Here is a 16,549-nt window from a genome sequence, read left to right as displayed (position 1 = left end):
TGTGTCCTCTGGTCTTAGACTCTCCCACCATTGGAAACATCCTGTCCACTCTATCGAGGCCTTTCACCATTCAATAGGTCTCAATGAGGTTGCCCCTCATTTAGGCCAGAGCCATCGAACACTCTCCATACGACAAGCCGTTCAAACCTTGAACAATTTCCATGAACTTCCTGTGAACCCTTTCCAGTTTCAGCAATACGAGAAAACAGAACATGTGAAATTAGTATTTCGGAACCAAAATGAGGTTTAATATCACCGGCATATGCCATGAAATTTGTTGTATATGTAAAATAGTTAAATTAAATAAGTAGTATAAAAAAACATTTAAAAAGTAGTGAGGTAGCGTTCCTGGGTTCAATGTCCATTCAGAAATCAGATGGCAGAGGGGAAGAAGTTGTTCCTGAATCACTGGCGGTGTGTCTTCAAGCTCCTGTACCTCCTCCCTGATGGTAGCAATAAGAACAAGGCATGTTCTGGGTGGTGGAGGTCCTTAATGATGGACACAACTTTCTGAAGCACCACTTTTTGAATATGTCCGGGATGGTGGGGAGGTTTGAGCCCATGGAGCTGTCTGTCTACAACCCTGTACAGCCTGTGTGCCTTAGATTGTCCATATGGTCATCCACTCTCCTTTGCATTTCCCGCCCATCTCTGCGGGGGAAGGTGATTGCATTGAAGTTTGATTTGTTTAACAGAACTCCTCTGTAGTGCTATACAATTAGAACTTGTTGTCAGGGAAACGGATGGAGCTTTATGCCTAACCTTGGGTTCAAAGCAAATAATTAAAAGATATCAGCCAAGTTTTTTTGGTTGGTCTGAATTGCAAGCCAGAACCCTACCCAGTTAAAGATGAGAACAAACCTGACTGTGAGGCACCGTCAGTGGAATAGTTCGTATCTAAACTCGAAGTTAATGATCACTAGGTTAGAGAGAACTGCCAGGTCATCACTTTTTCCTTATATTTCCCCTGTCCTGGGCCCAGCATGTAGGTGCAATTGGGAAGAAAGCACAGTAGTGCTTCTGCTTCCTTAGGAGTTTGTGAAGATTCGGCGTGACATCTAAAACTTTGACAAACTTCTGTAGATGAGTAGTGAAGAGTGTATTGACTGGCTGCATCACAGCCTGGTATGGAAACACCAAGGGAAAATCCTACAAAAGATTTGGCCCAGAACGTCACGGGTAAAGTCCTCCCAATGAATGAGATCATCTACATGAAGCACTGTCATAGGAAAGCAGCTTCCATCGTCAGTGATCCCCACCACCCGGGACATGCTCTCTTCACGCTGCTGCCATTAGGTAGAAGGCACTCACAGCACCAGGTTCAGGAACAGTTATTACCCCTCAACCATCAGGCTCTTCAACAAAGGGGTGACTACACTCACTTGCCCATCCATTGAGATGTTCCCACAACCAATGATCTCACTTTAAGGACTCTTTATCTCATGTTCCCATTATTGATTGCTGTTTATTTATATTTGCATTTGCACAGTTTGTGGCCTTCTGCACTCTGGTTGATCTTTCACTGACCCAGTGCTAGATGCCTGGTCCAGATGGCGCCTGTGCACAACACCCCTTCTGTCGACACATTCTAGATAGATCATGAAACCATATACTTCACTCCTATGTCTTCTGTGTTTGTTTTTCATCTTGAACGTGTTCTGGAACTGTTGGAGACTGTGGTTTGCAGTTTGGAGATTGTTTGAGTGTTTCAGCACTGTGCAGTCTCCGAGAGGATTCTGGGAGGCAGAGGCAGCGTGTGGGAATCTCGTGGCAAGAAGACTGTGGGACGGGGCGTGAGTGACTGTTCAACTCCACTTCGCCGATTACAGCTTCCATTGTACAACGATTGATGTGACAAGGGAGATCGAAGCATTGAGGCAAGAGTGGAGGGAGAGTGCCAGCTGCCTGCCTTTTGATTGGTTGCTCTGTACTGGAGAAGGAGAGGTCTGCCGTGGGACCTGGAGAATGTTACCCAGGTTCTCTGCGTTTTGGATGTGGACTTGGACTATAGACTTTTTTTTCAGTCTTATAGTTTTTTATATTGTGTTCTTCACCCAATTTTTTTTTTTTTTGTGCAGGGAGACAGATTTGGGGGTTGATGAACCTGTTCCATTTCGTTCAGTTTTTTGTGTGGGATGAGGGATTTGGGGGTTGGTGTGCCTATTCTGTTTTGTTTATTTTTCTGCAGGGAGGGAGATTTGGGGGTCGAAGTGCTTGTTCCATTTCTGTTTGTTTTTGTGTGGGGAGGGTGGACTTTGGAGGTTGATAATTGTGCTGCTTTTATTTTTTGGTTTCTTGGCTACCCAGGGAAGCAGAATAACAAGTTGTATACTTTGACAATGAATTAACCTTCAAACCTTTGACTTACTGTTCTATAGATTTGCTGAGGATGCCCACAGGAAAATGAATCTAATTTATGGTCATTTATGGTGACATATATGTAGTTTAATAATAAAATTTACTTTGAACTTTGACTTTGAGAGTGATTGAAGAGCTAAGCCATTTGAGAACTGGGATGATATTTCTATATATGTCTATATGCCTCTGTCTATTTAATTGTATCTATGTATCTGTGTCCATCTGTCTGTCTGTCCATCTATCTATTATTTATTACTTCTGTTGGTTCCGTATTTGTACAGTTCATTCCCCTTTGCACATTGGTTGTTTGTGTCATTTTATCATTGATTCTATTGTACTTTTTAATTTTATTGAAGATGCTTACAGGAAAATGAATCTCAGGGTTGTATATGGTGACAAATATGTACTTGGATAATGTATTTATGTCGAACTTTAAACTTTAAGTTTAAGTGACTCTTGGACAGGCACATGAATGATAGAAAATGGAGGGCTGTGTAGGAAGGGAGGGTTAGATTGATCTTAGAGTAGGTACAGCATTGTGGGTCGAAGGGCCTGTTCAAACACAGTGAGCACAGCAAGTTTCCACAAACCTCTGGTGACTAGGTGCCTCATGCAGTCTGTGTTTTGTTGCGAGATGAAACATGTCCAAGAACAGGCCGGCTGGATTTGAACTCTGGATCCTTTGCTCTGGAGTCTGGCACTGATGTCACTGAGCCACCAGCTGGTCTTAAACTAAATAAGTAGTGTAAAAATAATTAAAAAAAAAAAAAGTAGTGAGGTAGTGTTCAAGGTTTCAGTGTCCATTCAGAAATCGGATGGCAGAGGGGAAGTTGTTCCAGAATCTTTGAGTGTGTGCCTTCAGGCTTCTGTACCTCCTTCCTGATTGTAGCAATGAGAAGAGAGTATGTCCTGGGTGATGGAGGTCCTTAATGATGGATGACACCTTTTTGAGGCACCGCTCCTTGAAGATGTCCTGGATACTATGGAGGTTAGTGCCCCTGATGGAGCTGACTGAGTTTATAACTCTCTACAGTTTATTTCGATTCTGTGCAGTAGCACTATCCACTGCCCACCCCCCCCCCCCCCATACTGGATGGTGATGCAGTCAGTTAGAACACTCTTCAAGGTACATTTCAGAGATTTGCGAGTACCAGATCTCCTCAAACTCCTAATGAAATATGGCCACCGTTCTGCCTTCTTTGTACCTGCATCAATATGTTGGGTCCAGGTTACTTAGAGATGTCGACACCCAGGAATTTGAAAATTGCTCACTCTCTCCACTTTTGATCCCTGTATGAGGACTGGTCCCTCATCTTGCCCTTTCTGAAGTTCACAATCTGTTCTTTGCTCTTATTGACATTGAGTGCAAGGTTGTTACTTGTTCCATCCTATGTGTGAAAAGGTTCCCCCTCAGGTCCCCTTTTAATCTCTCCACTCTCACCTCCAACCTATATCCTCTAGTTTTCTAGACATCACAAAAGGGGTAGGAAAGGGGCAGGTTGGTGAATCAGCAACTCCTGGGTGTTATCACATCAGATGACCTGTCCGGGGCCCAATGCTATCACAAGGAAGGTACACCAGCATCCTTAACTACTTAGGTTTGTTACTGACCACCCTGTGTCTTTGGGACGTGGGAGATTCCAAACACACTCACACCCTCTCCCCATCTCCCAGAGCAAACTGGGAACTTTGGAGCTGATGGGTGAGGCAGCAGCTCCACTTTACTGAGCTATTGTGACAGCACATCTCCCTCAAAGAATGGTGGATACAGAATCTTTGATTTATTTAATTATCTTGAAGGCATAGATCAATGGATAATTGATGAGGAGAAGGGGAACATGCACTTGAGTGTAATCAGATCAGTCAAGATTTTACTTAATAGCGCAACAGGCTTGAGGGACTGAATGGCCTCCTCCTACAGTCCACATGCACAAGTAGTTTTCATTTCCAGAGTGCTTTACAAAATGCGGATTGAACTAACGGTATTTCAACAGCTAACGTTACTTTGCAATTCTAGTACAAATTAAAAGTGAAACTTTGGAACCTCCTGGATTGGGGAAAGTTTGTTTAAAGCAAGGTACTATGTGAAAGTGATCAGATGACTTGTCAGCAGCAAGGTGTTTACCTTCAGTGGAAAGAGTTAAAGGGCAAAAAAGCAAGATATTTCGACTTTGGCAGTTCTTCCTCCCCCCCCCCCCCCGGTCTGCCAAAGCACTCGCCGTAGGGAAAGTTGCGCGTGTGCGTTGGATCAGTTGGAGGAGCGGGAGGTGGGGGGCGGAAGGGGCAAGGACTGGCTCCGGATCGGCATGCTCGCCGATTGGCTGAGGTAGACCATCTTTCTAGCTCGATGAGTGGCAGATGTGTGGAGGAAAGGGGGAATGCGGCTCCGGCTTGGTCTGCTCGCCGATTGGCTGAGATGAGGGGTCCGGCTGACACGCCTGTTGGTTGGTGAAGGTGTGGAGGTGGGGTCAGGCTACGGTTTGCCTCGCTCCCTGATTGGTGGAGGTGTGGAGGTGGTGTCAGTCTCCGGCTTGGTACGCTCTATAATTGGTGAAGATGTGGAAGGGCCCGCCTCCATTTGGTCCATTCGCTGATTGGCGAAGGGGGGGGGGTCGGGCTCCGGCTTGGTACGCTCTCCGATTGGCGGACGCTGGAGGGGTTCAGTCACGCTGATTGGTAGAGGCAGCGGGCGCCAAAAGCGTGAGAGGTGGACTGTGCGTGCGCGAGCGAAGACCGGTGGCCGGCGGTGGTGTCTTTGCGGGATTAGCGTCGAATATCGTGGCTGCCCACACCAAAAATCGTCTCTAAAACAGACGAAATAACAAAACCGTCGACAAATACCCTTCAAAAACTCAGAGTGCGTCAAATCCCCAAAGAACAGCATGGTAACCCACACCGTATTTTGTGTATTATATAGAACCTGAGAGGAAAAAAAGTTGATAAGTGACTAATACTCTCAGGACGGGTATGAGATTAAAATGTATCAGATGGTTGGAAAATATGGATAAAATGGTCAAATTATTGAAGGTATATCTGGTTAAGTATTTCGGCATCAAATGAAAAGCTGAAGGAGAGGGTGTTTCCAGAGGGAAGTATAATGCGATGTATTGAAAAATAAGCATCAAAACCTGAATTTAAATGTCCTGAAAGTAGGAATATTGGCCAAAAATGGGGAGAAGTTGATGCATGGAGGTATTTGAAAAGCAAAGCAGCTTGTTTCTGGAATAATGAGAGGAAAATTAATAATGGGTAAAACTTGTGAGTAAATACTTGGGGAAAGGGATTTAACTTGTAGATCATTGATCTGCTGAAATAGCCAGTGTGATATTTATTATTTGTCCATGGTTTAAAATTTAAGTATAAACCACATTGGAGCTAAAATAATCATAAAACCAGCAGACTTGATATCTTTAAATAGTTTTGATAATTGTAAAACTTTTTAAATGATCTATGAAAGGATTAAAGGTTTCTGGTTGTAAAGGATTGGATTGAGTACATCAACAGCAGGTGAATAAATCCTTCAAATAATTGGGTAATCTTTTTCCAAAACAGTAGATGTTTATAAGTAGAATAGATAAAGAGTTTGAAAACTAGGAGATAAATATTAATATAATAATATTGTAAATACTGACAGTTTTAAGTCCCTCAAAGATAATTCAAAGTATGTTTATTATCAGAGTTTACTTATTGCCCGTTATGCCACTAGTGTTTAGGGCAGCAATTAAGGTCCTCCATCTTTAATTACGTTCAAGGCTTCATCTTGATTTTCACTAACTGTCAGTCAAACAAGTCCTGGGTGGAGACTCAGGAATACCGTCACACTCAGATGTAGAAAGATTCTTCGTTGCTGTTTCCGTAACAATTTTGTTTGACCAATCAGGGTTGTTAGCTGAACTCCCGAACCTGGAGGACTGGTGGACCACTATTAGTTTGACCTCTACCCTTTGACCTGTTTGGCATGGGTGACCCTACCAAGAGCCAAAGCATAAAGCCCTGACTCCAGCCCACATAACTCTCCGGGTCATTGGGGCACACAAACCTCCAAACCAAGACAAGGTTGTGGTCCTCTTGGAGGATTATTGTAGTATGTATGCAGTATACAATTCTTTGGCTAGTGTTGGCAGTTTATGTATGTGTCCACTGACTTGGACTGGACCATGCCATTAGATACTCATCCTGGGTGAGCTTCCAAACATTTCACAGTATCACAGTGAGCAGGAGTATCCATACAGTCCAAGAGTGATTCTACAATACTGCAGGTATATAAGTGTACTAACTGGGAACATGATTTCGTCTTCCCCACAGACAACCATGAACAAACACCATGGAAGCAGTTCAAAGAAAAACATCAAATCTCCTCCCCCATGGGGAAAAAAGATTGAAAAACACAACATAAAACACAAAATTAAGCGTGCTGGGATAGGATAAATACCTTAAAAGTGTTAAATGATCAGGAATAATCTAAATCAAAAAGCTGAAAATGATTACATCAACTGGGTTTAAGAAATGAAAAATGATCAGGTGCTTTAAGAGACAATTAGACGGGCAGTAAATAGACAAGGCATTGAAGAATATGGATAGCAGAAACAGCTGGGCAGAATAGATGAGTGGCCTGTTTCTGTGCTGTACAACCCCATGATTATGGCTGGTGTAAATCAAAATCAAGGGTTACTTCTCATTGATGAATTTATCTCAAAAACAGATGCTTAATCACGAAACTTGATTAATGAATAGCCTGGTAACCTAGTTGATATTTCACAAATAGAAATGGGGGGCAGAAGTTGTTAAAACTGTCTGGTGCCCAGAACAGGTATGGAGATTAAAAAGTCAAAATATGCCACAAAGGGGTGGAAAACCATGGATAAAATGGTCAAAATATTGAAGAATTGCAGGGTTAATGTTGTGAGGTGTCCCATTGGTCAGGGTCGACCATGGACGATGCATCCTAGCAAGTCAGGACTGTACGATACGGAGAGCAAGCTGGTGCCTATGTAGCGAGCTCCCCTTCTCCAAGCATCAGATGAATCAAAAGGAACAGCAGAGACCAATACAGTTTGGCACCAGGAATTGCCAGTCAGTGTTGAACTCAACCTTAGGGACCCTAGCTCCAGATTTTTCCCTTGGGGTTTACTACCGAAGCTTTCTCCATGAGTGGCTATAGTTGCAAGGGAGCAGAGGTTTGAGATTAGAGTTTCCCTTCTAGATAATTAAAGGGGGCTTTTTCTGGTTGGCTGCCAGTGACTAATGGTGTTCCTCAGTGGACAGTATTGGGACGGTTATATTTTTCATATTGTTTGTCAATGATTTAGGTAATAGAAATGATGGCTTTGTGGCAAAGTTTGTGGATTGATCATGTGGATAGCCAGAGGCTTTTTTCCAGGGCTGAAATAGTTAACACAAGGCGGTGTAGTTTAAGATGCTTGGAAATAGGCACCAAGGCGATATCAGGGCTAAGTTTTTCACACCGTGGTGGGTGTGTGAAATGCACTACCAGCGACGGGTACAATAGGGTCTTTTAAGAGCCTCTTAGATTGCTACATGTAGCTTAGAAAAATAGAGAACTATGTCATGTGCTACTGGGAGCAATGAATAGGTAGTGGGAGCTTATCCCTGTTACCACTCATTACTATAATAACCTTAAGGAACCAGGGTTAATGTTAAATAGGTGTTTTCCAGATAAAGATACCATAGTATATTCAAAAACAAGGTCTAATTGCACAAAATCTGGATTCTAAAGCTTGGCCAGTAGGATTATCAGTTCAAATGTAGGATTTAAAGGCTGAGCAATGGGAAGAAATTGGGAGAGGTAGATGGATCACTTATTAATGGAAGGAATTGCCTCAAATGTGAAGGAGTATTACTGGAAGAAAAACCAAAAAAAGTGATAAAAGTTGTAGGTGAACTCCTTGGGAATTGGTTTAACATCTAGATCACAAATCAATAGATTAATTATTTAATATTGTGATAGTATCTATAACCAAAGGAATAACATTTTCCAAATGATAGTAGTTGTAAATGAGTTGGATGGGTATATCAACATTAAAGAATGTTAAATCAAGGACAAGTGCCCCAAGAGGTTAGGAAATTCTTTTCCAAAACTGTAAATAATTACTTTAAAAACCATATTAATGATATATTTTGTAACTCCCAAACCATTAAACCAATTAAAAGGAAGAGACGGAGACTCAGAAATGATGCGAGTCTTAGCTTGTTCTTTAAGCTATGCGTTCAGATGATCGTGGTGGCGATATGACGTATGCAATTCTCATATTTTTACAAATAATTATATAAACACCAAATGCTTAATCAGATAATATATTTACAAAATCACTCAAATATTACTGAAATATTAAATAAACAACAACTAAGCACAAGAAGAAAGGTAGTGTTCGAAAATGAGATAAATATTGTTCCCTCATGAACATTGGTATCTCAATAAACGTTTAACTTCCTCCAAGGTAATAAAGTAAATATCTCAAAATAAGAAGGAATAGTCTAAATCAAACAATTGAAAGTTATTTCAAGAACTAGGTTTAAGATATATTTAGACAGTTACTTAAATAATAAGACAGAAGGATCAGAATCAGGTTTAATATTACTGGTATATGTCATTAAATTTGTTATGTGGCAACAGTACATTGCAATATATAATTGAAATACAGTAAATATATTTAAATATATAAATAATTAAAAGACATTTATGTTAAATTAAATAAGTAGTGAGATAGTGTTCATGGGCTCAGTGTCCATTCAGAAATCAGATGGCAGAGGGGAAGAAGCTGTACCTGAATTATTGAATGTGTGTCTTCAGGCTCCTGTGTCTCTTCCCTAATGATAGCAATGAGAAGAGGGCATAACTTGGGTGATGGGGGTCCTTAATGATGGATGTCACTTTTCTGAGGTATCGCTCTTTGAAGATGTCCAGGATGCTACAGAAATCCGTGCAAAAACAAATTTAAAAAAAAAAGTAGTGAGGTAGTGTTCATGGGTTTAATGTGTATTCAAAAATTGGATGTCAGAGGGGAAGATGTTGTTTTGAATTGTCGAATGTGTGCCTTCAGGCTCCTGTACCTCCTCCCTGATGATGGCAATGAGACGAGGGCATAACCTGGGTGATGGAGGTCCTTAATGATGAATGCCACTTTTCTAATCTGTAATTCCTTGAAGCAGATAGATAGCATGAACGCATGTAATTAGTGGGCAGAAAGGTTTGCATGGATGAGGTGGACTGATAGGACTATTTCTGGCCTATCTCCAATAACAGTAACTACAGTAAATCAAAATAGCTGTAAATTGGGCAAATGCTTCAAGAGCTAAGTAAACCATTGTCAGTGAAAAATACTGTGCCTTAAAAAAAAGTATTCCCTCACCTTGGAAGTTTTCATGTTTTATTGTTTTTACACTGTTAAATCACAGAGGATTTGACTTTTTTGACGCTGATCAACAGAAAAGGACTTGTGAAAACTGATCTCTACAAAATGATCTAAATTAATTACAAATATAAAATACAAAATAATTGATTGCATAAATATTCCCCCCCCAAATATGACACACCAAATCATCATTGGTGCAGCCAATTGGTTTTAAAAGTCACATAATTAGTAAATGGAGATCTGTTTTTGCAGTCCTGTGTGCAGTCAAGGTGTTTTATTACAATTGATTGTAATAAAAATACACCTATAACTGGAAGGTCCAACTGCTGGTGAGTCAGTATCTTGGCAAACACTACACCATGCAAGCAACTCTGCGAAAAGGTTATTGAAAAGCACAAGTCAGGAGATGGACTAAAGAAAATTTCCAAGTCACTGAATACCCCATAAGTCAATCATCATGAAATGGAAAGAATATAGTGCAGCTGGAAATGCCTAGAGCAGGTCATCCTCAAGAACTCAGTGACCGTACAAGAAGGGACTAGTGAGGGAGGCCACCAAGGAGTTACAAGCTTCAGTGGCTGAGATGGGAGAGATTGCATATAGAACAACTGTTTTCTGGGTGCTTCACCAGTCGCAGCTTTATGGGAGTGTGGCAAAAGAAACCCTCTGTTGAAAAATATTCAAATGAAATCTTGGCTAGAGTTTGCCAGAAGGCATGTGGGAGACTGAAGTCGCTGGAAGAAGGTTTTATGGTCTGATGAAACCAAAATTGAGATTTTTGCCCATCAGACTAAATGCTATGTTTGGCTTAAGCTAAACACTGCACATCATCTAAAACACACCATCCCTACCATGAAGCATGGTGGTAGCTGCATCATGCTGTGGGGATGCTTCACTACAACAGACCCTGGAAAGCTTGTGAAGGTAGAGGGTAAAATGAACGCAGCAAAATACAGGGAAGTCTTGGAGGAAAACCTGATGCAGTCTGCAGGAGAACTGTGACTTGGGAGGAGATTTGTTTTCCAGCAAGACAAGGGCTCCAAGCATAAAGCCAAAGCTACACAGGAATTAATTAAAAACAAAGTTAATGTCCTGGAGTGGGCAAGTCAGAGTCCAGACCTCAATCCTATTGATAATTTGTGGCTAGACTTGAAAAGGGCTGTTCACTCACGATCGCCATGCAATCTGACAGAGCTTGAGCAGTTTTGTAAAGAAGAATGGTGAAAAATTGCAGTATCCAGATGTGCAAAGCTGATAGAGACCTACACACAGACTCAAGGCTTAATTGCTGCTGAAGGTTCATCTACTAAATACTGACCTGTAGGGGATGAATATTTATACAACCAATTATTTTGTGTTTTATATTTGTAATTCATTTATATCACTTTGTAGAGACCTGTTTTAACTTTGATACGAAAGAGTCTTTTACTGTTGAGCAGTGTCAAAAAAGCCAAATTATATCCACTGTGATTCAATGTTGTAAAACAATAAAACATGGAAACGTCCCGGGGGGTGGGGTGAATACTTTTTATAGGCACTGTATCTTCAAAACATATGGATGCTTAATCTAAAAACTGATATATTTTAAATACAATTCCCTTCAAAACCATGTGTGCTTCAAATCCTCATCAAACAGCCTGGTAACCCACTCCATATTTTGTATATCAGATAAAAACATGGGAAGGAAAAGGTGTTCAGAGTGGTTAATGTTCCCAGACTAGCTGTGGGTAAAAGCTTGGGGATAAAATGTCACAAAATGTGGGAAAACCATGAATAAAATCGTCATCAGGGTAAATTAAATACATCACTATCTGCTGAAAACCAAATAAATGTTTTCTTCCAGATTACAAAATGATAGTGCATTCAAATACAAGGTATAATTGTGTAAAAAGTGGAGTCATATGCCTGGACACTAGGAATATCAGCCAAAATGTGAGATAAAAGGCATAGTAATGGTGAGAAAATGGGAGCAGTTGGTAGATTGTTTGTTATCAGATATAGTCATTATGTGCCATGTCAGGTGATGTGGGCGATCATGGTCTCTGACCTTGATAGGACTTGGCAAATTTTCTACAGAAATGGTTTGCCACTGCCTTCTTCTGGGCAGTGTCTTTACAGGACGGTGACCCAAGCCACTATCAATATTCAAAGATTCAAAGGTCATATTTAATGTCAGAGAAATGTATACAATATGCATCCTGAAATGCATTTTCTTCGCAAATATCCAAGAAAACAGAAAAGTGCCCCAAAGAATGAATGACGGTTAAATGTGAGAACCCCCTAAGTACCCCCCCAGCTCTCCCTTCCTGCATGTAAGCAGCAGTGAGCAACAATCCCCTCTCCCCCCACTGGCAAAACAAAAAGCGCACCCACTACCGAATGCAAGTGTGAGCTTAGCGATAGCAAAGACACAGACCAAAGTTCCCCAAAGGCTTCGTATTTCATTCAACATTCGACAAACCACAGGTTCTCTCTCTCCCTGGCAAGGGAGAGGGAGGTGTCCCCCATTTTCACAGCAAGTGGGAGACAGAACAACAACCTGCTGGTTTACCATGTTAAGAGTCTGTTTTGTTGCTTTTTTCAAGCTCTGTGTCCGAAGATCGCAAAGACCTCGGGTCTTCGGACCCACAGCAAAAGGTTTTCCAGCCTCCTCGACGACACATGAGTCTCTTGCTGTAACACCGCCCCTCGATCTGCCCATCTCCAGAGCCCCGAGATCTTAGGTTTCTGAACACGATCGAGACTCTCAGGTCAAACCCTTGGCATGTCGAATAATGGCCAGTCATGGAACCCCGAGAACGGGTCCCATTCCCGCTAAGAACCAAAGTCTGCATGGAGCTCCAGTTCAGGGTCTTCAAAAGAACCCTGAAAGGCAAAAATAAAGATATTAAAGGTGGAAATAGAGCTGTTTCCGAAGATGCAAGCAAAGGAGTTGCCATTAGGTGCCATTATCCCTCCTGAGCTCTGCCTTCTAAAGGAGTTGTCTGCCTGGCCTCAGTAGTCTCATAATCTGGACTTGTGATATGCGCCAGCTTCTGAAAACCATCCGCCACTTGCTTCCATGACTTCACATGACCCTGATTGGGGTGGGGGGGATGCTAAGCAGGTGCTACCCCTTGCCCAGTAGTGGCCTTCAGGCTAGTGGAGGGAAGAAGTGCCTTACCTCTCCTTGGTAGGGATGTATCTCCACCCTGATAATAGGATAAATAGCTCAAAGAATATTATAAATAGGAATAACCCACTAGATGAAAAAGTTGGAAATTACTTCAAGAACTAGGTTTAAGAGATACAGTATTTAGACAGTAAATAGAAGGATGTGGACAAAGTGTATGGATAGGATTAGTGTAGATTGACAAGGTTAGCACAGATGTTGTGGGCTGATAGGCCTGTTTTTGTGCAACACACACAAAATGCTAGAGAAAATCAACAGGCCAGGCAGCATCAACGAAAAGAATACCCTTTGGCCCAAAATATCTACTGTTTATTTTTTCCCTAGATACTGCCTGACCTGCTGATTTCCTCCAGCATTTTGTGTGTGTGGCTAGGATTTCCAGTATCTGCAGATTTAATCTTGTTTTGGTATGTTTTTGTGTTGTACAACCCTATAACTATAACTGGGTAAATCAAAATCTGAAAACAGCTGAACATCGGACAAATGGAAAATAACTGAAAATTGGATGAATGCTTCAAGGCTTAAGAATACCATGATCAGCAAGACGCATCTCCAAGTAAAATGGATACTAAGATTTTAAAATATAGTGCTTTATGTAATCAAAGTAGAAATATATATCAACAAGATTAGAATACTCCAGAAACTATGTAAAAGTAAATATTTAAATTTTTGGAAAAATGGTTTTAAAAAAATGCTCCCAACCCAATGGGATAATTACATCAATGTGGCAAGTACTTCAAAATACCTTAAAGAAGTGATTAGTTTTGAAGATTGAGGCAGAAATACTTAAATAGTGCCATAAATATCTCCAGTATTTCAGTATACCTAGATACTCTTGTGATGAAAGACTGAGAAATATAATAGTACTTTAGGAATCCAGTAACATCCATTGTTCTGCAATGGCTGTCATGGCCATGAACCTGCCATGTGAAAATTCAGAAACCCAGGGTGTTAGGTTTACACATTTTTTTGTATTGCAAACTTACCACACTGCAGGTAGAAAGGAAAAGAGCAGTTAAGTCCACAAGTGGGTCAGAGGCTCTGGCTTATTAAGAAAAAGAAGGCCAGCAATAGGGGAGGAGGTGATTGCGATAGGAAGTAATTGTGTGAAGCAGTTAATTTGAAAGGTACCTCCAGAGAAAACTGCACAGTTTAAACTTGGCTTTTTCGAGAATTACCATTCACAGGTGTGCCTGAGAAGCACAAAAGCATAGAGAAATGTCATCATTAAATGTTCATCTGATCATAAATTGTACCAATGTAGGCAAATATGATTGCAACCTGAAGAGACATTTTATATTTCCAGAATATAAGCCAGTTTGACCTAGAAATTATTCTAATAACATTCCACTCTTGAAAGAAATCTATTCTTATGTGTAGTGATGAAGAAAATGCTATGAATTTGAAATTTGCGGGCAGTATACCTCAAAAATTGTGGTTTTATCTGTTTTAGGCAGAATATTACCGGTACTTGATATTTACTTCATTTGGCTGCAGTTGAATTAAAATCAGGCACTGCATGTGACCAGCATCCTATCCAATACTGTTCATTGTGTACCACTGCCAGAGCTAGATTTCTACCATTGATTATATGATGATAAATATCTTCAGTACAATAGCAAGTGAAATAAATATCTACAGAACTACACACAGTGTAGATAATGACTAATAGTGTTCATGAAGAATATACCATAGCTCTGGCAATATTGCAGTTCGTGTAATAAAATCCTAGAGTAATCATTTTTGAACATATTCTGTAAAGTGTCAAAGGCAAAGATGACAAAGGTTATGAAGGTTTGAACAAGATTTTGAAAAAAGAAATATATGTCAGGTATAGGAAACTACAATCAATTGAATCCTTTGAGGCAGATAGAGAGAGGTTAATAAAGAAATTAGAAGGACAAAAAAGGAAGGTGAATTTATGTATTTATTGAGATTCAGCACAGAATAGGCTCTTCTGGCTTTTGAGCCAAGCTGCCCAGCAACCCCCGATTTAACCCTAGCCTAATTCCAGGTCAGTTTTCAATGACCAATACCAACTGGTACATCTTTGGAATGTGGGAGGAAACCGGAGCACCCGGAGGAAACCCACATGGACGTGGGGAGAATGTACAAAGTCCTTACAAGTAGCGCGGGAAATGAAGCTGGGTCATTGGTACTGTAAAGCTATGTGCTAACCGCTACGCTTCCATGCTACCCTAAATTAAGAATCCAAATCACTCTATAATTATTAGGAACAAAAGGGGAACCGTGGGATGAATGTAAATTTCTATATGAATAGTTTATATCTTTATTCTCCAAGGAGAAGGAAGTGGAGCATATTGAATTCAAGGAGGAAAATATTAACAGTCTGGAGAATGTCAGTTATGGTGTTAGAAGTATTGGGATACAAGAAGGATGGATGAACCCCCAGGGCTGGATGATCTCGGCATTCTTTGGGAATCGAGAGGAGATCAGACTAGGGCCTTCTGGAGATTTTTGTATTTTTGTTAGCCTAAGGTTGTTCGTTTATTTAAGAAGTGCAGCTGGGATAGTCCAGGGTAACAATACGCTGTTGAGCCAATTCCAAGAGAATTTTCCTTTGGAGTAAGTTCCAAGGGACAGGACTTATACACAATAGGAAATGAGGGAGCGGAATTAGAGATAGTCCGCATTACTTTTGTACAGGGCAAATTCTGTTTCACTAATTTGATTGATTTTTTTTTGTGGCAATTTCAGAGGAAGCTGATGAAGTTAGAGCAGCAGATGTCTATGTGGATTCCAGTAAGACATTTGACAAGCTGCTGCATGGTGTCCTGGTTGAGAAAGTTAAGGTACATGAAATCCAAGATGAACTAATTGGATTCAAAAATAGTTTGGTGATAGAGGCAGAGGACAGTACGATTGGAGGTCTGTAACTTGTGGTTTACAGCAGGGATTGGTGTTGGGACCTTTACTGTTTGTGATATTGTATGTTAATGACATGTGAATGTTGGACCTCTAATTAGTAAATATGTGGATAACACAAAATTACTACTTTGGATAGTGATGAACATTGTCCAAGGCTACAGCAGGGTATAGATCAAATGGAAAGTTGAGTGGAGCACTGGTAAATGGAACTTAATCCTGACAGATGTGAGCTGATACATTTAGGGAAGGCAAGTAAGGGTTGATGTATACATTAAATAGGGCTCTGAGGAATGTTAATGAACAGAAAGATGTAGGGGGTCCAAGTTTATCATTTCATGTGGCAACACAGGTCAATAGAGTAGTGAAGGAGGCATTTGAAAATACAGGGTAGGTTGGCACATGGAATATGAATTAGGATATTATGTTGGAAGTTTACAGAACACTGGTTAGGCCTCACAGTATAGGAAGGATGTGATCCACTGGTGAAGGTGCATTCCAGGTACTTGTCTGGATTGAAGGACTTCACTTATTAGATAGGCTGGGCTTGTTTTTCCCAGAGCTGTGGAGGCAGAGGAGGTAACTTGATAGAAGTATATAAGATAATGAAAGAGATAGATAGGGGAGAGAGATCTAGGGCCTAGGATTAAATTAAGAGGATGGAGTTTAAAGGGGATGTGAGGGATAAGTTTTTTTCCACAGAAAGTTATTGATATCTTGAACATGCTGCCAGCGGAGGTGATGGAATCAGATACAGTTA

General features: G+C 40.8%; 1 protein-coding gene across 6 annotated transcripts in view; it reads left to right on the top strand.

The window, feature by feature from the left end:
• Positions 1–5,034: 5,034 nt before the first annotated feature.
• Positions 5,035–16,549, top strand: part of LOC140729248 (zinc finger CW-type PWWP domain protein 1-like) — a 215,769-nt gene continuing 204,254 nt past the window's right edge. For 5 of the 6 annotated variants that reach the window (XM_073048813.1, XM_073048812.1, XM_073048811.1 and 2 more), the window contains exon 1: positions 5,035–5,243. The gene's annotated coding sequence lies outside the window, so the exon portion shown is untranslated. Of the gene's footprint in view, positions 5,244–15,621; positions 15,717–16,549 lie in introns of all 6 variants that reach the window. The other variant, XM_073048810.1, reaches the window with a different exon arrangement.

Source organism: Hemitrygon akajei, chromosome 6 (genome assembly GCF_048418815.1).
Source record: "Hemitrygon akajei chromosome 6, sHemAka1.3, whole genome shotgun sequence".
In the NCBI taxonomy this organism is placed as follows: Eukaryota; Metazoa; Chordata; class Chondrichthyes; order Myliobatiformes; family Dasyatidae; genus Hemitrygon; species Hemitrygon akajei.
This window is presented reverse-complemented; position numbering and strand designations above follow the sequence as displayed.